General features: G+C 39.9%; 1 long non-coding RNA gene across 2 annotated transcripts; it reads right to left on the bottom strand.

Moving 5' to 3' along the window:
- Positions 1-781: 781 nt before the first annotated feature.
- On the bottom strand, positions 782-16,401 carry LOC134510777 (uncharacterized). 2 transcript variants are annotated; one of them, XR_010069725.1, is made up of 4 exons: positions 16,244-16,401; positions 12,681-12,823; positions 10,652-11,095; positions 782-2,175 (listed from the first exon to the last, which is right to left on the bottom strand). It is a non-coding gene; the product is annotated as an uncharacterized LOC134510777 (long non-coding RNA). The 2 variants fall into 2 exon arrangements; XR_010069724.1 differs by having other exon boundaries at positions 10,652-10,714.
- Between the last annotated feature and the right edge of the window lie 8,014 nt (positions 16,402-24,415).

Here is a 24,415-nt window from a genome sequence, read left to right as displayed (position 1 = left end):
TTTGCAAGGTCTTTTCATTTGTAATGGGCTGGGACTGCTGATTTTCTGTTTTCCTAATGTACAATCTAAAAGAAAGAGTCCGTTATCTTGAGGAAATACTATTCTATTATCTTAACCATATATAAACCCCGTGCCACTGTTATATAGGGGATGGTATTATCATGAATTTGAGTGTTTTCAATCTAAAGAGAACTACAAAAGTGGGAAAATGCTATCTGTCCCTATGTCACGGGTAGAATAAATGGGGCACAGAGAGGACAAGTAACTTGACCAGTGCCCAAAGGCTGCAAAGGATCAGCAGCCTTGAGAAAAAAATAGATTTTTGCATGCCTGGTGCTGTAAAAAATTTCTACACTCCTTTTTTGCTTTAGTGACACTTTCAGCTAGCTTTGTTGGATATCGTTTTTAATGGGAGAATGGAAGTAAGATGCCTGCATTATTTCTATACCAAATACATTAGGTTGGCCTATGGGAGAAACCCTGAAGTGAAAACTTTTGAGTCTATGTTCTAATTTAACCACATGAGGACCATGATCGAGATACTTCAAAGTGGGTTACGATGGTTAACTAAGTGAAAGATAATATCCCTTTGCCATTATTGTCTAGTAGGTCTCATTACTCCTCTGGGCATGCTCCTTAGAATAAATTAAAAGGATCCACTGAGAACCATTTTGCTTTGGGTTTTTTTTTAATGATTGCCAAAAGCCATTTGCTAGAATAGTACAGAATGTTTACAGATGCCTTAGGAAGAAAACAGCAGAATGTGGAACTAATTGTGTTTATTCAAGATAATTATGAAACACAAATGACCATTACTTACAACAAGTCCCCTGACAGCTAGAGTTTGACTCATGGGGCCAGGATCAAACTCAGTAAAGAAAGGCGTTAATGTTAAGTTATAATGTCCATATGGACACGACATATCAGCACTAGCTATTGCAGCTATTGCTTGCCCCTCAGTGCTCTTGTACCCAACCAGTGTTCAGTACAGAAGAACCACAGCTGCTAACTTTGAAGAGGAAAGGCAGGTGGAAATGAGGAGTACTTCGGAAGGAAGATCCTACTGGGTGAGAAGCTCTGAGAAATGCAGCCACAGACTTTTCTGGCAGTTAGAGTAGAAGTTCTGTTGCAGGAAAATGAACAAGCTTTGCTGCACCAGTGGTGGGCATTTAATCTCATCAGTGAATGAGATGCATAAAACAAATCTAAAGACATGACTATTAATTCCACCGTAAGGAACCATGCTATACACAGAGCTCGTGTTCATCCAAAAATGGTTTGTCAAGCCATGCCTACGTATCCATGTAATACTGGTATGCATACTTTGTTCTTGAATAACAGGACAAGAGGAATCCAGTGCAGTGCAGTGTTGGAAATGCATAACGGTATATAGAGAAGAAAAATAGCGAAAAATTTTGTAGTGAAAAAATTTAAGTAAATTGAATGCCAGATTAAGGGACCTAGACATAATCTGATTTCCTGGTTTCTTATGGGGCACTGAAGTGTATTTTTTTTAATCGATCGGGGAGGTTTTCTCTAATAAAACGTAAATGGGTCAATACTGTTGTTACAGTTTCATTTCATTCTTGCTGTTGCTGTAGTTGAATTGTTTTTGCTTTGGACAAAAAAAGTGGGTACTTAGACTACCAAAAAATGTATTAACATGTGGTTCTCATACAGAGAGGTCATTTATAACCTTAACAGTGTGAAAAGATGATGCAGGCTGTACTGCTTTTGTTGATTTCATTTTCTGGCGACACACATACACAAAATCCCAAACTTAGCAATGTCCAAAGGAAAAACCAGGAAGTTCTTTATTGACTTTGGATCTTGCTTGCCCATATGGCTGAGGACACACCTTGGTGAATTTCTGGCCCTTAAATCACTGCGAGTTTTGGTTCATGATCACTTAACATACCGTGCATGTAACTTATGTTGAAAGTCATAAATCAGCATTCAGTGTAGATTTCAAAATTCCAGGAAAAGGGATGAGTGTTAGAACTGGCAAACTAATACAGAATTGTTGATGAGGGTTGAAACCCACCAGCAAATACATTGTGACTGAAAAATGTTGGCAGTTCAAGGGGACCAGAAATAGTCTCAGCAGACAGACTGGATCTTAGCAGTCTGGGTCCCTGTTCACAAGCTCCCGTGCTTCAGTCTTGGTGCTTTTTCCTGGGAAGAGAAAACCTCCACTTAGCTCAGCGTTTAATATGGCCAGAAGAAATTGGACCAAGATCTCAAATTAATTCTCAAAAATTTTACAGATGGTTTATCACACCTCCTGTGGTCGTTCCATTTATGAGGTAAGTAATAGTAAATTCACTCATATCCCGTAATGAGCCCGTCATTGTTTTTCCTTGCCCTTTTCCTTACTCTCTTCTCAAGGTACTGCCAAGACCGCAGGCTGTTGCCAGTACCCCCAGGTATGTGCTGATGCTGGGCAGGAGTGACCCACCGTGGGCAGGAGTCACTTCCCTGGGGGAGGAAAAGAATTTTGAAGGAAAACAAAAAAATGTTGTCAACCAAGACCTTGCCCACCCTGGGGAGCAGACACAGGCACTATTCAGTTGTTCTGGGGCACGGTTGTGAGAAAGTGGCAGGAGAGCTGGGTCCAGCAGCAAGGTCCAGGTGCTGCCGGTGTCCGGGGAAGTGCCTTGGCAGGGTTCCCTCCACCTTCCACTGGGCTCATGGCAGAACCAGAGACTTCTCTATGGAGAGTGAACGAGCAAAGAGGGTCGTTCCAGGTGGACTGAAATGATTTGTGGTGCTGGGCAGAATATGATGACTCCTTTTTAGTTGTTTGGTAGAGGTGGGGAATTAGAAGAATTCTGAAAACATTTACTGTAACATTTGTGCTTCGGTTTTTATTTTTCATATAATGGGTGATATAGCTATAAGAAGGGAAAATGATTTTAAAAGGACTGAAGACCCTCAGAATGAAATTAAACATATAACTGTGTCAAGCCAAAAGCTTCAGCAGGGTTTGAAAAATTTTCTGTGTTTCCATTTAATAGCTTTAAACAATGTTTTACTTAGACTTAGACCTGCTTTTTCTCATTGAATTTTCAGTTCAGCCAGCTCAGACTGGAGGGTCAGTCCCTCCTGGTGACAGCCCTTTTCCCTGCCTGTTACAAAGACCAGACTGTGCTGAGTCCACCATTTTCCCAAAACATATTTTTAGCCAGAAGGAAGACTTACCTCTGCCCTATGGGACATTGTTTTCTTCTACCACTACACTTAATGGTACAGGTTGAAGGGATATGTGAGGGAAAGAAGGGGGAGAAGCAGAAGGCAAATAGCATCTTGGGGCGAGAAGTTTATACTAGTGAAAGCTCCTTGAATCTCTTGCCCAGTGCATCTGGGCAAGGAAAAGAGTGGGAATTAATTGTATGGGAACTGCAAAATAATAACAACAATGAAAAATGAATAGTAAATTCCTTTTTTAAAAAAAAAAAAAAAAAGATTGTCAAATTATCCCAAGCAGTTCAACGGGATCTCTTAGCAAAGGAAAACCAAGGCCTGGTGAGCATGACCTCTAAGCCCACGTGTGAGTGGACTGCCTTCTTCAGGGTGGCTGCAAACAGCTTCTAGTGATGCCAGTCAGCTGGGCAGAAGCAGAGAGAAAAGGACCTCCGCCTTCCTTCCCTTCCTTGATGGTCATAGCCCATAAGATTAATGCACCCTGCTCTCCTCTCAAGCCACCAGCTGATCCCCCGCCGAGCCGCTGAGGTGAGAGTTCACTGACAAAGCTGGATTAGGTTAAAGATAATAAGAGTATAAACATCCATAGGGAGTTCAGCTCATGTACAAAGTCATAATTACGTAAGTCATTACCATCATCTGGGTGAGAAGAAATCGCTGCAAGCAGGGGTAGAAAATATTTGCCCAGACAGCCTTAAGAAGCAAGGATGGAAAATATCAGACTTTCTCCGGTGGATGCACCGTGGCTTTAGCTAGGCTATAAAATGTGGATTGTTTGGTTATTCAAGTAGAAACCTGTTAAATGGATAACCTTGTTGCAACAAATTTTAATTCTTTTAGCAGGTCAGTTCTTTCAACAGGTATTGATTCAAGCAGCCGCTGCTATTTTTATCAAATGCGTTTTAGAGGCACAGAAAATGCCACGGAGGATTTAAACCCCCAGTAAGCTGCACAGAGGCAGTGTTTGTAATACACTGCTTGCTGCTTTCACAAGCTGGACAAACCTCATACATTATGGGCCAAATTATGCCCTTGGATGAGTACGCCTGATTCCCACTGCTGTCAATGTGGCTGTCATAGAAATCTGTGGGAGACCAGCTTGGGCATCCAAAGAGGAATCTGGCCTAAAATCTATTGTGCTCATATTCCTTGTTACTTAGATATTTCTCATGTCTGCCTGACTCACTCCCTTTTTTGTCGGGGTAAAATAAGCACATTTAAAGATATTCTTGGAAAAAAAAAAGGACAAAAGTCTTCTAGTGCTACAATGTTTTGTTTGTGTGTGTTACTATAATTAATAGATGATGTTCTTTATCCAAGGTTTCCTTGAAAAGTCACTATATAGACGGGTTTATAGAAATCTACAGTGTTTCTGCAACCTTTTGAGTTCTGGACAGGCCTGGCTGATATCCCCTATAAAGTGAGCAAGGATGGTCATTTCGCCCCAAGTTTTACTCTGCCAATCCTCAGTTGCTCACCAGTGATGCCCTCCCCAAAGAAAATGCCTGAAAAGAGCCGTTCAGGAAATACTCTGCTGCCTCCATGACGCAGGAGTACCCCCCCCCCCCCGTCTTCACTCAGGTGTCCTGTCTGGGAGTAAAGGGTGGTCTGGATGAAGTAATCTGCAAATATAAAACACCAGGAAAAGCCAGTTTTGAGAAGGGTAGCCCCCATGAAACTTCATGAAACTGAATATACCTCGTGCATCCCCCACGGGTACTATTGTGAGGAACCAGGACCTGAGGCCACATGGATGATGGCAGGAAGGGACTAAGGGCCAGCTCCTCTGGAGGTGTTCCCACTGGCCCCTCTCAACATCTCCTGGTGTCCTGGCCACCTCTGTGAGCTGGATACCAGGTTCAAGATTTACTTCTCTTTGCACGGTTGCTTTGAATTTATTTTATTCTAGGCAGCTAGTTGGAGTGGTAAATTTATACATGCATTCAGCATTGTCATAGTCATATCTTGCCTGAGGGCATATTGATCCTTGTTACCATATTGACTTGATGCTTTTACATCTGCCAGCAATAGGTCTACACATTTTTTTTCTACAAAGATTGCACATTTTCCTTCCCCTGCCCCAAATCTCCTTCCACACAGTCTCCTTTTATTAAGGTAAAACACTTTTTTTTTTTTTTTTTTTTTTTAGTGCGGTGCCTGTGTTTGCTCAGGTAAAGGTTGTGCAACGATTTCTGACTCTATTGAAAAGGAAGGGTAAAGCACACAGAAATTAATTAGCAACACAGCTTCCTTTCTAAATTACAAATACACAGAAAGCATGTTTTGTATTTGCTTTCCAGACTGCAAGAAACAAAGCAAAGGGGGAGTTACCTGTCCATTTATAATTAAACCACTGAAGAACAGGGGAGCAGCAGCAAGTTGGTCCTTGGTGACTGATACGCTTTCAGCAGGAGAATTGCCACCACAGGCAATTTCTTATTTTCACTCAGGTTCTCCATACAATTTCAACTGTAAAGGTCAGTAACTAAAAACAGATGCTAAAGTGGGTCCAAAATAGTTTTTGCTTAACTTTTAGCATTTACTTAACTGATTACTAGTTACAAATCTGACACACAGCAGACATAACAGTGCTCTCAAGGAGATTAAAGGATTAGTCACTCACTAGTTTAATCAGATTAATCAGAGATTTTGAACACAATATATAATTCTATCCACAGAGGGGATACATGATAGCCACATGCTAGCCTAATTTGAGAAGGGATACTTGGGATGGACAGACCCAGACAAAAGAAGGCAGAAAAAATTGCTAGTTATCACAAGCATTTTTCTATGTACTGCTCTTGTAATACCACTTAGAGACCTTATATTTTTCTATTGGAATTACAAATTCACAAAATGTAAGACCAACATCAGCTAGTAGCCTATGCAAAACTGTAAGGTGACTAACATAATGTCCTGCTATAAGCTCGTGATATTGGTATATATTAAACATACGTGTGTGGTTTTCCCTATTTAATTTCATATTTGAAAACTAGTTTTTAATTTGTGGGGAGAAATTCCTTTCTTTTTCTTTTGATGCCACAGCATCCAGGATCTGAAACATAAAATGTGGGGAAGGATCCTGTAAAATATTAAAAGCTTTATGACAAAATTGGAAGATGCTATTTGATGCAGTAAGTTATTCCAAAGTAGAAAAAAAAAAGATTTGCTGTCATCTGTGAGAGCTGCCAAAGCTAGAATTTAAACCTGGTGTTACCTGCGGAGAAATATAGTATTTTTTAAGAAAACGTGAGTTTCTCTTACACGCGATTTGAATAAAGGGCAAAGTGGGGTGGAATCTCAGCATATTGAAACTGAGGTTTTCCTGTAGTAGACGTTACTTAACAACTGTAGTATTTCTACCAACAATTAATAAAGAGAAATCATAGATGACATTGATATGAGGCCTGTTTTTACATGTAAGAAAAAGAGCAAGGAAAAATCAACGTAACTAATGCTATCTTAATCTATCAGCCTCTTCTTAACAAAACCCCAGAACATTCTCTTCTTTCTTAATGCATTTTTTTCATTTTCCTGTTTTTTTTTTTTCATTTCTGGGATTGTGACCCTAACAAGTTTCCTTAGCATTTTGGAAGGTGTCGGTCTCGTGTCTGAATCATATCTCCCTGACATCCAGTCTTCAGAAAAGAAGAACTTTTAAGAAAGAAACAAACAAATTAATCTCCATGTGCTGCGGGAAAGACACTGTAGTTGGAAGTAGGCCAGGTTTTCACTCTGAAGGATGCTCTGTGCTTGGCAAAGCTCAGAAATGTGTGTCTGCGATGCTTCTTCTGCTAAGATTTTAAGATTTAATAATTACAGCTCTTTAAAGGAGGAACTGCCGTTTAGTGGGAACATAGCGGCTAACGAGGAAAAACCGTGTTAACAGCAATTAAGTGTTTGTTATGCAGAAACTGCAAAAAGAAAACCGAAATCTTGGCGAGGAACGCTCAAACTGTGCAATCGGGCAGCCTGTGCCCAGGGTCATGCCCGCGGTACGTGGATTAAATGAGTGGAGGTGAGCCTCGCTATGCGCAGGCTGCCGATGCTTCCCTCTCCCTCGGCAAAAGAGTGACTGGAGGATTGCCCTTTGCCGAGAGGATTCAACAAACCTATTTGCAGCGGTCCACCCCTACGCTCAGGCGTTTGCCGTCGTCTCTCCGGCGGCTGCCCCGCTCCCTCTCCCAGCCGGCCCCGGCCCCAGCGCGGCTCCCCGTGGCCGGCTCCCCTTCCAACCGGCCCTGGCAGCCGGATTTCAGCCACGCAACCCGTGGCAACCAGCATCCCATCACTGCTTTCCGGCAGGAGAAACACAGGCACAAACACAAAGCTGCCTTTCGGAAAAACAGCCACCGCGCGCTCAGGCTTTGCTTTGAAGAAAGAACGTGCTGAATTAAAAAATGTGCCAAGAACAACCGGAATGGCATCGCTTTATTTTCATAAAGAAGTCTCTCCTAATTGCACACTAACTGTCTTTTTTTTCGCGGACAAACTTGTTTTCCACCTAACGCTGACAGTCGCGGGAGCCTGAGTGTATGTGTGTGCCGGGGAGCGGGGGGGCTGCTTTGTGGCAGTGTCTGTACGTCTCGTGCCTGCGCTGATGGAATTATTGTTTATTTTTTTAATTTTCAGAGGTAGGTTGATGACAGCTGAAGAAGACTGTATTTGCCGAAGAGCAGCATGATGGTAGAGAGGAGCAGAGCTCCTGAGGGAGATCTAATGGTGCCTCTCCTTCCTGCACAGAGATAAAGACTTATAATAAGCGTGTATGTTCACCATCTGGCTCTGTGCATGTGGTCCTTATGGAGGCGAAAGCAGCACAATCTGTAAATGATCAGGAGCCATCGCACTCTCTCCAGAGAATCCACGATGCAATCAAGGTGACAGATGGCATGGCCGCTGCTGTGGCCTCATGGAGAAGATCAAAATCACCTTCAATAAACTCTGACTGAAATGGGCATGAGCACCTCAAAAAAGTCAGTTTGTCAGTCAAACTGCGACAGCAAGCTGCATTGGGGAAACATAGCGGCCAGCTCTCTGTTTTCAATCGTTTCCGTCTGACTGAGCCTGAACTATGATCTTTCTCAAATTGTCCTTTCTGTTTAGCTGAAGCAGGCCAGCAAATTGCCAGATTCATAGCTTTATTGAAGGAAATTGAAAACATGATGTCCTCAATTCAAGGGACAAACAGCTGGCAGGTGCTTGGACACCCAAGCACATAAAATGGACCCCTAGTCTTTTGGACAAGTTTGTCCAACTTTGGTCGGAATAAATATAGATATATAATAAAATAGATATAATAAAATTCCAATTTAGGCAGGGTTTATCAGGCATTAGCTGTCAGAGATTATATGGCTGCAAATGAACCTTGCGCTATGTATTAAATGCTGGGTTTTCCCATTTACGCTAAAAATGCCACAGCTACCACTAATTAGAGTGATTTTTGTTTCCCCATTTTTGGCCAAATATCTTAGTACAGCCTTTTTGCCACGGTTGCTTATCACGTATCGGCATTAAGGGCCCGATCCTGCAAGGTTCCCAACACCCCCGAGCAGGTGGCTCCGCACCTTACGGGATCCGCCTGACCCTCCTGCAGCACTTGTCTGCTCCCAGCCCATCCGGCCCCTCCGCCTCTGCCCACACCACCAGCAGCCCCAGACGCCGAATTCCCACCCTCGCACAGGCAGGGAGGTATCTGCCAGGCGTTTTCTGTTATTTGTGCAACTTGCACGAGCACTTAAGGACTAGGTGAGCTTCCCTGAATGCGGCGGTGAAGAAATATATCCTTTTTTTTTTTCTTTCTAATTCTTTCTACTTTTTATACTTATTTTTTACTATGTCCTTGGCTTGATCAACTCCTTTTATTAAGGGAAGCAAAAGGAATGCGCCTGTCACTGTTTTCAAATTTGCACATGAGGGCTTCCAGCCTGAAAGCCCTATCGCCAGGCTGAAGCAAGAAGGACATGCTGCGAGGTGACAGAGGAAGAGCAGGGCAGCCTTCCTCCTGCCCGCGGGATCCTGCCCCGAGATCTTCCCCGGGCCCACCATGGGTCTGCTTCAGTACAAGAAGTGGATCGACGGCTGCGTCCCCGCTCCGTGTGGCAGATGGTCACTGTCTTTCTCAGTTTGCTTGCTTGCATGTTTGGTTTTCTACCACCACATTTTGAAACATCCCTGTCGCCCTTAGCCTTTCCAGCTACTCATTTTTAGCTTCGTTACTCGTGAAATATTCTAGAAAGTCCTTTGGCCTGGTTCAAAGTCTGTTAATGGCAGTGAGTCTTTTCATCAACTTCACTGGGTTTGAATAAGTCCTTGGCACACAATTCACTGTACAACAGAGCGTTGTCAAAGGCAATTTTTTTTTAATTTTATTTTATTTTTCGGTTGGGTGTGGAGTATGGATAACATTCCTGTTCCATCTGACCGATTTTGCACATATAGCTGACCATCCTGGGTTGTACGTTTTATGTCTGCAAAATAAATAAATAGGTTGCCTTTCTACTAGCTACACCTGTTCCTCTCTCCCAATGTGACTTTTTGCATGCATGGGAGAAGAGCTATGCTGCCTCTCACCAGTACACAGACACCAAGACACTGGGACAGAAATGGCCCAGCATAAGACCATCATTTTCACCGGGCAGAATGGTATTTTGCTAGTCCTGCGCTCTGAGAGTTAGATAAAAAGTCAGTGGCAAATCCTTGATCTGACAAACAAAGACGCACGGCAAGGAGAACGAGGAGGGAGTTTTTGAGCTAAACTCCTCCGGGTTTCTGTCCTCTCTATCAAAAAGTTTGATTCGGGATTACAAGGTCTTGCACTGCTTTTTACAGTAGTGTTGTTCCAGGGAGCCCAGCAGACCAGGTATATGAGCCATTTCTCCCAGAGTGGAACCTTTTAACCTTTTCACAGTTGACTGTGCTGTTGGTGGCCAGTTCATCCTCAGGGAAACACCTGAATACTGCATGGACATTTCCTATGGTGCAGTTTCCAAAATGGACCTAATGTAACAGTGTAAAATATTCATGTACATTCAATAATATTATAAGCTTGAGGTTCTTGTGTGGACCTTGTCAAAACATCTGAATATCTGACATCTTTATTATCGCAACCAACCTGTGTGGTGAGACACTAAGGCATTGGGACGCTACGATTTTGAAACAAAAGTATTTTGAAAAATTAATGCATTTGCCACGAGCAACAATGAATTGGCTTTCTCTCTAAGTTGTAGCTAAACCGTGGTAGTTTTCTATCTTTGGACTATCTATCTCCCCACTCCTATTTTATTTGCTGTTTGTTTCCCACACTGGTCACAAAGGGAGTAGCAGGGAAGTCTGCTTTACTCCTTTGGTAAAGAAAGAAAAGTCCAAGCCAGGTAATTTGGTTGACAAGCCTCAGCCTACAGCGACGCAGTGGAGAGCCCTCGGTACAGACTCTATTTCCCCCTACCTTGATCTTCAGAGGGTCCCTGCAAGGTCTCTGTCTTCTGTTGGAGGAGTTCCTGTGGGGTTCCTGTGAGGGAAGATGAAGGTGAAATCACCTTCCCAGACTGTTTTGAGTATAATGAATGGTTTTACTTCTCGTTTAGTAGGTGACATAATGCGTGTCACATAATGCACGGCAAATTTCAATAAGTATCTGCATTAGATCAAGGGAAAAAAAGGCAAGCCTGACCGAAATTTGCTACTGCGTGGCTGAGAAATCTGGAGGTCTTTGCCCAACGGAGGGAAGTTTCACTTAATGCATAGAAATTTGATGTCATATATTATCAGAAGGAAAAAAGGATAGGTTTGTAGATAATTGAATGAAGTGAAGGGAAATTTAGGGCAAGAAATGCTTTTGTCCTTGAATGTTCTTTTATCATATTCCAAATAGGGACTCCGTGTCATGGACCTGTGAATACAAAGACTGCTTTTAAATCTCTGCTTCTTGCATGACTGACACTTACAATTCAGTAACATCTTTCAAGACATCCTTTGTGCACATTTATTTCAAAATAATGTATTGGACCTGTAAAATCTTATTAGAGTATTTTTGCTGCAATTACAGTCCCATATTATGTGATCAACATTTAAGTTGATTGTCCCTTGTTTTAATATGACCTTATACCATGACAGCATAAATACAATGTCAGTCACTCTCTGAAATTAAACAGCTTTTATATCATTTACTGTGGGTATTTTGTTACATATTGATGGAGGGGATAGCTGATTGAAAGAGGAAAATGTTTTGTTTTCTGGAAGAAAAATACAGAATTTGGAGCCTAGCAACGTTGCCTGGGGAACGTTTAATAATATTGCCATGCCTGCCACATACCAGGGAAATGAACTTCCCAGCTATGCCTAGAAAACCAGGATCACTCCTTACCCTCCTTTTGTTTGCTTGCTTGCTTTATTTCTTTGACCCTCGTTCTAGTTAGAAAAACATATTGCTTCAATCTTTTTTAGAAATCATTTAAAATGGAAGGAAATGAAGAGAAGGGGAATATCAGCACAGAGCAACCCACTCTCAGGAGTGGAGTCTCAGTTCAGGGCAATTTCCATTCCAGTTCCCTGGACAGCTTTATGGGGAAATGGGATGTTCTACTTCCATGGTTATCACTGCGGCAAAGGCAATGAAATACCCCCTTAAGAGGAGGTCAGCAGAGTCCAGTACCAAGAGCAGGAGGTTTCAATGGAGAAGAGAAGGTGATAAAATTGAAATAAAGGTTTGATTTCAAACATCAATGCCAGTGCTTCATACATATGTCTTTCATCTACTGAAAGTACCTCATAGACGGGAAAAAAATCATTCATAAACACAGCAGATATCTTGTCCGTGTGAACTAACGTGAATTTCTCACAGTACTCTGATCAGCTGTCACCAGAAAGAGGGAATGGCTATCATGATGTTCCACTGCGAATTTTTCTTTTTAAACATTTTAAATTTCTGGGACATTTTACGTAGTCTGAATGGTGGATATGCTGGGATCAGCAGTATGAACTGGAACGTAGAGGAAATCAATCTAGTATGGACTGGCCATTTGGAAGTATTTGGATGTGTGGATTAAGATTGCAAAAGTTGATATGGGCAAAAAGGGGATGTTTTGCATTCAATTTTTTCTTTTTTGCATGTGGACACAGAATTAGTATCACAATAGGTAGACGGGAATATTTATGGATGGTATCAAATAGCTACAAAACCTATAATCTGATTTGGAAAGGTCCATTTACACAGTGGTCTCAGCCTGATTTCTAATTGTTCCTGAATTGTTATTTGAACATAAAATCCTGTAATTTCTCCTGTGGCAGGAGCAAATTAGTGAACTCAGAATGGTCTATCTAAAATCAGAAACCAGGACCTGAAAATATTCAGTATGACTGTGGTATATTTCATGTTATGAATGTACCACAGAGCCCTCAAACCGTTGGGTACTTGCATTACAATTTTCACAGCAGCTGCTACATCTGGGTGGTAGGTAAGGTCTGCTCATACCTACCTGCAGCTCCACCACAGCCAGAAAAATGGAAGTCTGAGAAGAGGAGATGCGTTGCTTTGTATGAAAAAAGGTAGTTTCTTTGTCTGGCAAACCACTCCTTTTGTATGCACATCAACCAGATGGCCATTTCAGTTTGTCTCCGGCTGTGAATCAGACAATATGGCAGAATTAAGGGAAAAGCAAAACCTTCCCCTCCACCCCTCCTCTTTGTACATAAAATTAGAAATCAGCAACCTTTAGGGAGATTTAATTTTAATACTTCATTTCTTTGGTAATTTAGGGACTTTTGACTTGCTCAGTCAGCTACCGTGCGGCGCTCTCTTAAAGGTGTGACAAGATAAATGCTTAAAAACAATGAGACAGAAAAAAGGGAGAAAGAGATTAGGTAACAAAACAGGTGGGTCATTACCAAAAAAAAAAAAAAAAAGGAGAGTGGTGGTAATTTTGGTTCTTTGATTTGATACAAGCTACATTTTACATGGTGAGATTCCTGATGATGCTACGCAGGCAGTGACTGTGGTTGTTTTTCATGTCACATCAAGAAGTCTGGGGTCTTGTACAAGACAGGATTAAACACAGGAAGTTCTTCTCTGATGGTCTACGTTGGTTTCTCCTACACTGGAGATCCTTCTGTGAATTTTGAGCAGCCACATCGTTACTCTGCAGAATTTGCAGAGAACTTGGAAAACCGACTTGTTTTGAGACCAGGAGGTGAAAGGCAGCTGCCCCACCACAGGCAGCTCACACACCGATGGGGAATGTTACATGCTCGTGTTATCTGAATTTGATGGGTTCAGCTGGACAGGAAGAAAGAAGGTGAGGAAAGAGGGCCAACAGAAATCTCAATAAAACTAAGTCTCCAAAAAAGACTGAAATCTGCAACAGGAGCCCTAAGAACCTTGACTGTTGGACTTCCAGGGCAAAAAGGCCTTATGAGGTTTACAGAGACCTACCGTCCACAGCATGTAGTTACTAACATAATTTTGAGCCTCCTGACACTGTTCATTTGGTTTCTTTGGCACAACTATGTGGGATAAAGTTTGACAATAGCTACAAAGTGATACAGAGCCAATATGCCAGAAAAAAACCCTCTAGTCCTTGGTAGGAGATGGTAGGTCTGTATTAAATTGTATATTTAGCTAGGGTTAATTTTGCACAGATACTGGACCACAAATTTTCCAGCATATACCTAATGATTTTGGTACATCTCTCAACACAAAGTTGTCTCTGAGCACTAGTAACTTTTGCTATAATACAGTGATAGCCACATGCAGTTGTGAAGAGGCACATTCCTCTTTGAAGCATGTACCCATATTTTAGCAACTGCTAAAATTAAATCCGTGGGTTGAGTCCCCAGTTTGCCTGCTGTTTCCACCTACTAGTTACCAAGGCATTAAGAAATACTAAGGTATTTTTCTAAAGTGAGAGTAACATTATATCCTCTCGGCTCATAGATGATCTCCAAGAACCACCATGGAAGTTTATGTAAAATTAAAGGATAGAAGGCGTCCTATGAAATAATAAAACTGGGGGCTCTCAGGATTCTCCCTACAGTTGGCAAGAATTCCTGTTGACTTCTATTAAAAAAGAGTTTCAAATCCTGGTCTAAACCTTTAGTTAGCAAACATTGTAACTGTGTTCAAGTGACACTTAACAGCAAGGGCAATGGAGAAGAGCACTTCCCTGTGCATCCCTTTTTGGCCATTTCTTTGAATTTATGCCAATAGTGACAACAAGCAATTGTATTTTGTGGTTTCCTTCAGGATATATACATTTGGTTTAAGTCTTCTTTTAACAAAAATCACACAGAAATTCATTTATATGTACAAATTTTTGCCAGAAACTATGGGAAGAAAACAGCAGTAAAAAACATTTGGGAACATATAATTTATTAGTGAGTATCGCTCCTCACATGAACAAGGGACTAGGTTGTAAATAACTCAATTTCCAGAGAATTGGGGATGTTTTACACCTTCAATCATTTATCCTAAGGCTCTGGAAATTGGATTTCCTGGGGCTGGCTGCTGTTGTAGTGAAAGTAAACATAACAACAGGCAAAAAAAAAAAAGAGATATTCTGGAGTTTTGAAGTGATTAGTTGCAATTCTTATGTATTAACTTGTGTTAATAAAATGTTGTGAGGGCCAGCAGACATTTCACTAATGTTTGGTGGGAGATAGCTTTTGCCCCAAAAGTTTAAGGGTCAACTTACCAATGCAAAGAATGGGTAAGATAGAAGAAAAAATTATAACAATGATTTTACATTAATGAAGGTTTGTTTTTGTACAGAGATATGTGAAATATCTCTGCTAGAACTGGTGTTGAACTCTGGAATGTCAGATATATGCTACCAAATAAATATTAACCATACAATATCTGCTTCTTAAATCCCTGAGTATAAAGTTGGTACTAAAGTATTCCACATTTTCTGCTAATGAGGCAAAAATTCTGGGAAAAAGTTGCATGAGTTGAGTACTTTTAAAATTAATTTTCGAGGTGGGGAAAGACAAAAGGTAGAAGAAGTGAACATTCAAATATTTTATGAATTTTCTCTCCCTGTCTCAAGACGTATTCTGAAAGTTAAGCGCTTACACTAAAGGGGCTTGATTTTCAACAGCATTTGATACCCATTTTCAGCTTTACATTAGATATCTTTTACTTTACAAGCTTAAGTTTTATATGTTATTTACTGTGCCTAGGTCAAATAAAACATCCATTACAACCTGAATTCTATAACATCCTGGAAAAATCTGTGAAATTAAAATACCTTGGTGCAAATCTAAGATCTCTAGGGAATAACCAATTCTGATGAGGAGTTTCTTTGTACATCCGTGTTTCTGTCTGTAGAAATGAGACAGTAATATATAATTCTTTTGAAAAGTACCTTGACAACTGAAGTCTTTGAACATAACTACGTAATAACTAGGTTTTGTTATCAGTTAGTAGTGCATTGTTGGTACCAGATGTGTTAGAGAAAGACAGAAGTGATCGTGTGATGTACAAAACGGAATAAACTCCCCAAGGGAAATTCCTTCTTTATCCATGACATTTTTACCTAAATGTAGAGGGAAAAAAAAGAATGGTATTCTGAAAAGACACCGATCAAATTGCTTTTTTATCCAAGGAGTGGTAGAATTAACATGCTATCATCTGGTACAAGGTAACTGTTTTACTGGGAGAAAGAATAGATTTGCCAGCATTTTGATAGTCGTGCCATATAAAACTGACACACTGGATCTGGAATGCAAGCACAAGAATCTATATATCCATCTTTATCATAACGATTACAATAAAAGGGAGGAAAACTGTTGGTTTGCTTGATAATTAAAAAAAAACCCCTTAATGGGCAGGAAAATTTTAGCAAGGTAGCTGTAAATCTCGGCACAGTTCTCTTATCAGATGATCTATAATCTTACTATAAAGTCACTTCAAACCTATGGAAGAAAATCCCAAAGGTCAACAAAAAAAAGTCATTTTTCTTCTTTGAACTGGCATGCAATTTTTACGTTAAATAAAATTTATACCCCTATATAAACAGATTGCTCAAAATTAATGTCTTCCTACCTTTATCCAGTTATCTTCTCCCGATTTTAAATAATCAGAAGTCATAACTTAAGCTATATGAAGACTTGAGTGTTTTATACGTTGTTATCATTCCCGAGCATGGCTTCCACAGAGGTATGTATAGCCTGGAGTGTGTGTGTATATATATCCTCTCTCTAATAAGTGAGCCTCTGGAGACAAAGCCACCTCTTGTGCAGTTCTTAAGTACATGAATAACCTTAAGCACATGACTCATTCTCTTGACTGGGGTATCTCATGCATTTAAAGTTACATATGTGCTAAAGTGCTTTGATGGATCAGGGCCAAAACAAATAGGGACTACAGCACTGTGGGGCTAACGATGCTCTTATTGTAAGACTCATTATCCCTGTTTTTGCATGAATTTTAACAAAGCAAAGGGGTTTTGATTAGTGGGAATTCTTTAAGATTTATTTTAATTTGTTTGATTTCATTCCATTGTGCATGGCCCATTTTTATGCCTGTGTTTCCAAGGAAACAGTTGTAAAATGGAATTTGATATGATGTGTTATCAGGTTCCTTGTCAGCAAGTTTCAAGTGATAGTTATGAACTTGACAAATTAAGTTAAAAAAAATTATGATACAAGTATTAAGATAGAACTGCATGTATAATGTTTGTTGTCATGTGAACTGTGTTCTAAGGCTTTAATTTGTTTGGGGACGGATAAATTGTCCTGATCGCTGCGAGGAGTTCATAGTATTGATAGCACGTATACAATATACAGTGTATGCAACTCTGAAATCAATGTTTGAGTACGCTGCTGTTTTGACCGCAGTAGTACAATCTCATGAGAAAGCGCATTGAGTTAAATCAGACTGATTCCATTTAAGAGGTCCTTTATCTTTACCGGATGGCTAACAATAAAAGGAAAGTGAAATCTAAACGGGACCCACATCTTATGTACCAAAAACCAAGTAGTGGTTATATATACAACAAGTCTAAGTGGACATAGTACTTGGGATGGTATTTACGATCTGTTAATTGCTGTGCAAGCACAAACATACATGTTTGTTCCAAAACATTTGTACAAATGCATGTGTTTTAGAAAGCAACAAACTGAAGTTCTGCTCCCCAGCTTTTTTATTATTCTTATTGCAATAATGAGGGTCCCCTGAGTAGGTACATTAGGAAAAAATGGGCATTGCTAGGAAAAAAAAAAAAAAAGTTTTCTTAAAAAGGACTGTAGATCTGAGTTTGTGTCTGTAATATTTTTCACAGTTATTGACCTCAGGACAAAGATGAACAGGAAACTCCAAACACATACTGAGGATTCCGTTTCACATAATACTGTTTTTCAATGACACTTGCAAGACAAAATATTTCAGGAATAGTTCAGTATTCTATTGGGAATGACTTTTTTTCGAGTATTTCAACTAGTATTTGTGTGTCAGATATTTACTAGAGGTCACGTCAGGACTCTTAGAACTCTTAATATCATGGTTTCTTTGATGTCTCAGCTCCTGGCATACCTTCACAGGGATGCTCAGACAAAAGACAACGTGAGGATCCCAACCTCTGGTACTTGACATGGCCTGCCCTGAGATCATGGTCTCCCTGTTGACAAGAGGTGAGACACACCAAAGCCTGTACTCCCGTTGGCATCTGCGCTCACTTTTCCGTGAAACTTAAGGTGCTGGATAGAACAACTGGGGTTACCAATACAGGCGTTTCTCCAGCGTCAGGATGCAGACAGGACATGCATTTGAAGCCACAAGACCAGAAGCACTCCTGGTTCCCCACATTTAGAGGTCAAGTGTGAAACCTTAACAGATTTGGGGAAAGAGGCAGGGGACACTATTTTCATTATAGCTTAAGGAACAGGATCATGCAGGAAACTTTAGGCCAAGCAAGAAGTCAAAGCTGGCTTTCCTCAGCTGTAGGCTATTGCCTTAGTGCCTGAGGTGAGAGGTGACCTTCCTCCCCCAATTTACAAGAGATGTGTAAATGAAAATAAAAAAAAATTAAATGGTGATTATTGAAATGCTCATGTCTTGACATCTTCAGAGCACAGAGAATTCTCTCTGCTATTTCTTGTTCCCAGTCTTATAAATTCAGGGGCTAAGACTCCCAAATCCTATTTTTTTACACACAAGAAAGTCACTGTTTGCTCCTAACTCAGTGTTCTTATCTTGAACCTTTGGTAAGTGTGGTCCCAGAGAGGTGAATATTAACACCGGAAAAGAAGAAATAATTTCCCTTTAGACTAATGTAAAGTATTTGGAGCTGCCCAGAAATTTGGCATTTTTAAGGTTCTTGATGAGATGGATTTTTGAAAAAAGGCAAGTGAGATGTCAAAGGCGAATTAATTTCAAAAAGGGACCTGCATGGAGAAATCATCCCTACTTGCATAGTTGTATGCGCACACACGCACACATACATAGACATATTGTGCATTTTTTGTTTTTCATATGTTAAGCCTGAAACCAATTTATGTTTTTGCATTAACAATATGAAGTAAGTTTATTTAAAATCACAGTAGCTGGACTTGGTGAGGCAAGGGTGAAGTGTACACTCTCATTCGTAGAAGTAATTTCATTAAAAATGTCGCGTGATTGCAGTTGCATTTGCCTTAGCCTTTTCCCTTTAGTAGCAGTTTAAAAGAAAGAAAAGGAAAACTATTCATCTTGAAGACAATCCAACCTGACACAAAAGACTGTAAAAGCTTGAAAGATGGTCTAATGTGGAAATACATATTTCAACAATTTGTAAATTGTGCATTATACTCAATGAAGAATTGTGGTCTGTTTACCAAATACGAATACAGACAATTGTTAATGTACTATCATGTCAGTCCATGCGACAGAGACATTATATTGTTGATACAAAAATGCACATTGAAGGAACAGCACCAAAAAAATAAATACTTGCCACTGTTCAAGCATTAATAAAAGAGCTGTTTTAATGTTGTTAGAGGTTGGAAGAAGTCTCATCTTGAGACAACTGAAACTTTTAAGAACCCATTCCCTGAATGTATATTATAAGAGTGCAAAATGCATCTACATATGATGTGTTGTTATCTTGTCTGTCTCTTTTTCTAATTCTGTCTTTTGATGTCATTTAAAAATGGCTAGGGGAGTGTTTTGAAGGCTTGTAACAAAAAAAAAAAAAAGCAAAAAAAAAAAAAGCAAAAAAAAAAGCTGCTCTCATTTCCAAGACAAGTCTTGCTATGAAGTCTCAGGAATCAGTTTGGGTGAGTTATTGCAAATCCTTTAAGAAAATGGGAATACACAGGCTATAACAGCTCTATTTAAAATAGAAAATCTACTTTCTGTGTGTGTGTGTGTGTGTGCGTGTGTGCAGGCAAACATGGCATTCAGGAGAGTGAAATGAAATGAGCCAGAAACTTCTCACATTTTCCTGGCATCTGTGGCGTGTCGCCATATGAGAACCATATGACTGCTGGCAGATTGGCATGTCAGCTCAAGCATGTACAACTTGACCTCACTGAGCTCTGTGTTTATCAGTTTATAACAGGAATATTGATACAATTTTAGCTGCAGTCTTTCTGTGCAAGGACACTTCATCCTTTCACAGTCCTAATTCTCCTTTGCTAAAATGACAGCACCTTGTTTTTGAAGTTGCTTTTCCACTCGGGGGAAAAAAAAAAAGCAAAGGCGGCAGAAGACAGCAGAAAGCTGTTCTGTGTGCCAGAATGATGTTTCATTCATTGTTTTGTTAACTGTGAAGTCCTTAGTGGAGTTTGTCATGGGATTGCCTGGCTGACTTGCGCTGCCTTTGTGGTTGAAAACCACAGCAGTATTAAAGACAGAGGTGGAGACAAAAATCTGGATTGCTGTTAAAGCTGAAAGTCAATGCTGAAATATATATGCACAGAGCAGACTGTTGTCCCAACGTTCATTCGCTCAGAAGAAGGATAAAAGGACAATACGTAAAATTGTGGATGGGCAGATTTTCACCTCAAGTTGGCTTTAGATGTCCTGATCTCCAAAGAAGTGAAATGTAAGCATGTATGTAGTTGCCACAATTAATATATATGCAGTTAAATATAAGAATGGTGGATGTGATGTAAAATCTGAGGCAAATGGCTCTCCATCAAGACTGAGAAACTGGATAGAAATGTAATCATACATCTGAATTTGCTTCAAAAAATCAGACATCATACAAACTTGTCTGGCAGGTTATGGCTGGGTAAGAGTTGATAACAGTGAAATGACGTGGGTACAGCCCGACCATGACCTGGATTGCAGACAGAAATAAAAAGTACAGAGAGTACTTCTGACCATACAATTCCATTTAAACTGCCTTCGTCACCATCATTTTCTTCAAGAATAAGCGTATATCTCTGATCCTCAAGCACTTAAACACACACTTACGCTATGACTTGTTCCACTTAACAGTGTGGAAAGATGCTGTAATGGACACGCCTTTCTTCACATTAGCGTCTGCAACTGCACTCACACTGTCTTTCAGAAATAACATTGCTCATATCTGCTCAAGCTTCCTTGAAGGTTAAGCTTTAAACTGCTGTGATTTTCTAATTTTCTCTGTACTGGCCATTCAATTAGAATTTCATCAGGGTATATTCTAGGACTGAAGTTAAAACTTTCTTACCCACTGTCTTGACCAGAAACATTATAGAGATAGTACTATAATGACTAGGTCCTCTGTAAGGACCGGCATGAAGGTACGTGGACGAGCAGTGAAGAACACGGGAACGAAATTAATTAGATAATGTCCTGTAGATAAAAAAGAAAATGAGAGCAATTTTGCTTGTTCATTTTTTTAAGAAACTAAGAAATAAAAGAAAGTGAGATCTAAGATTTCAGTTCCCCCAGAGACAGATTATGGGAGACTGGGATATAAAGCAACATCCTGTCACATGCAACTATATACCTCTGTATAGCTCAGATTGCCAATCTGTAGTGAGCAAAATTTCCATTTACAATGCCCTTGAGGGTATTTATCAGAAAGCTTAAAATATTTGGGTGTATTTTCCAGAATTTCATTCAACAGTCTTTTCACAGTGATAGATTGGAAGAAAGAGCAAAATAGAAATAAAAAAGGGAGGGAAAAATGGCTCTGTTCTGCTGAGAATGGAGAGTTATTTATTTCTAGTTTGTTTTGGCAGGTGATGTTTGGCCAGCAAACCTAATATTGTGCTAAGGCCAAATGTTTTTGAGTTTACCCACCTGTAACCTCCACACAAGTACAGAATTTAAAAAATTCAAAGTTTCAGAATCTTTCATGCATGATGAATGCAGATTTAGTTTTCATTATCATCCTTAGTCTGAATCTCTGCTGATAGCTTGAGAAAACTTGCCATATCAAATTACTGCAAAAAGATGTCCAGTCTCTGGAAATGAACAATGAGCAACATCTATTTGACAATTGTATTTTCTGTTGGCCGAGACATACCGTGTCAAAAGGACCAGTATGGATCAATGCTGACATCAAAAGGGGCAAAGTGCATACTCAGACCATTGAAAATCAAATCTGACCACAAATTCTTATGAATGGGTCAGTTTGTGAATTTACAGACACATTTGCACTGTTGTACACTCATATTCAGACTTGAGAACCCACTGACGTTTATGGGTGGGCTAGACTCTCTCCAAAATGTATATATGGGTCAGTGATCCTTTTCCTTTATAAGGGGGAAAAAAATAAATTTGCAACTACAGTCAGACTTTCTTATCGTGTTTATTACAGGTGTAATTTATTATTTTTAATGGTAGCAAAAAGAACTGAAAGCATACCTGTGGTTCATGATGGTGATATGCCTTTCTAAGGAAAGGTAAAACCACTTCTGAGCAATGAGCTGGTCTTAAGTAATGGAGGCCAAATAATCAAATTGTAGTCATCTGGAGGGAAGGACGTAAATATGCATAAAACAATATAATAGACCTTACAGTAGTTATAGTATAAACTTGACTAAATAGTAGATTTATACATGAACTAGCAAAGCCCCTCATCATTAAACAATACTTAGTGTAAAAGGACAAGTCAAGCTGTTTGTGCCTTTTTGTTTCATTTCAACGAAGTGTAGCAGGGGATGCTTAAGTGTATGATTCAGAAGGGAGGGAAAATCATTTACTGCAGCATGTGGACAGGTTTGAGTGAGAGCAGATTTCCGTGCAGCAATGAAATATGAGCCAGCGAAAACACCCCTTTTTGAACATGCTCACAAGCCCTGATTACATGGCCCACAGCTGGAGTTAATCCAGATTCCTGTTTAATTAAATAGTAGCAGGCATTCTGCTGCATTACATCAAGATGCACAAAGGTGACATGGAGGTGAAACACAAAATGTGATATCCACCTCTTTTCATTGTTATTGAGAAAATATAAGTTTTATTTAAAATCTTTTAATTAAAATTTATTAACTGTGCAGGATAGATTCTAACTGCTGAGAAGCGTCTGTGATAAAGTGATGGTTTGGTCCTAACATACCAAATTTTGTTATGGAATAAACTCTGTATCAAACAACCTCTGCTATAATTCGTGGTGAGAAAATCCATCCTATCCTGGGCCCATATTATCAACCTGTTTCTGAAGAAGAATAATTCAAACTTCTTTTCCTTCATAGCAATAAGAAGAAAAACTTCAGATGAAGGATCTCTATATAAAAAAACCACGATACGCTGTCCCATTTTAAAGCTGGGCACTTAGTTATCCGATGTGCAGGACCTACCTTTCAGCATCTGTCTGTCTGTCTGTCTGTCTGTCTATCTCTCTATCTCTATATTCAACCCTTTCACAGGTGAGTGTCAGAAATTTCCTTAGTCTTTGGGGACTAGCAACTCATTTATAACACATGTTGAGTGAGATGTGTAAGGCACCATCCAAGGTTAAAGGGTATCATAGAAGTAACCAGGTGAGAACTTTCTTACAAGCTTAAAACGAATGTATGTGCTCTACTTCTCCCTAGAAGGAAGATCTTTCCTTTATTAATCTGCTCAGGTACCCTGATTTCATTGCATGCCAGAGACTGCCTGATTTAGAAGACAGAGATACTTGGGGAAATGCAGACCATGGATATTTCCTTTCATTGAAAAATACAGGAAACAGTCGGGATACATATTATGGGGTTATGAATTTTTACAGCATTATGTGGTAAACATGGCAAGCATCCTTGAAGAAATAACAACAACCACCACCATCACCTTGGTTTCCTCCTGTCATGAAATATTAAGGGTTGAGTTCGCTTTATTTGGCTGAAGTCAACAGCAAAGAAAATTGTTGACCACAGACAGCAAAGAGGTTCTGGCTCCTTGAAGAGAAAGACGACTATTGGGTTGGTGACCAAAAAGTGAAGGTTAGAGGAGCAACATTTTCCCCACAAATACATGTTAGCCCATTTTTTTAAAAAGATTTCATTCTGTACTTTTGCTTAAAAGCATAAAATGAGATCAATAAACGAACCTGGATTGCAGAGGGTTTAACAGTGATCAAAATTAAATGTTGTCTTTATGTAACTCGTTATTAACTGGTGCGACTCCTTTCACAGATATTACTGAGCCAAAAATCAGCAGGATTCAGGAAATGTATAAAACCTTTCCGTGGATCTTGAAAGCATTCAGTCACATTAAATTAGAATAAATTATTTCCTAACAGTATGAGTACTCCTATCTCAAAGAATGAAACGCCCTGTCTGCCTGCTCATCCAGGCTAGGACATTATTTCCAGTGCAAGCAGATGACTTAATATGGGTTTTTAAACCTTGCTGTGTCACGTCAGAAGCCAATTAGATGGACTATTGCTCTGACCTGGTGTGGTTATCTTTTTATCTCTTCTGATGTTGCTTATCTTTGCGTCTGTTTTAGCATCATCCTTCTCATCGCTTAGACGTATCTTTGAGCATGTAAAAATATGTTTACTTCACATACCTCATTTTCCCCTTTTCTGTTGCTTTCTGCTCCATTTCTGGCAGTCTGAACATGCCATCTCTCCCTAGAGTCCCCGTGTGTGTTTCTCCTCAACCCTTGACACCTTTCAACTCTGTGGGACCAACCCTTAAAGACCACCTTAAAGACTAAAGTAGTAATTCATTTCCATCTTTCTTCACTCCTTCCTTCCACAGGCTTGCTGTTGCAGCAGGCTTGGTAGGGATGGAAAGGATGGTGATAAACACATTCAGGGTTTTGTGACATCTAGAAAAAAGAGCAACTTTTCAGAGGAAGAAGAGGGCTGCT

This window comes from Chroicocephalus ridibundus, chromosome 2 (assembly GCF_963924245.1).
Source record: "Chroicocephalus ridibundus chromosome 2, bChrRid1.1, whole genome shotgun sequence".
Lineage (NCBI taxonomy): Eukaryota > Metazoa > Chordata > Aves > Charadriiformes > Laridae > Chroicocephalus > Chroicocephalus ridibundus.
This window is presented reverse-complemented; position numbering and strand designations above follow the sequence as displayed.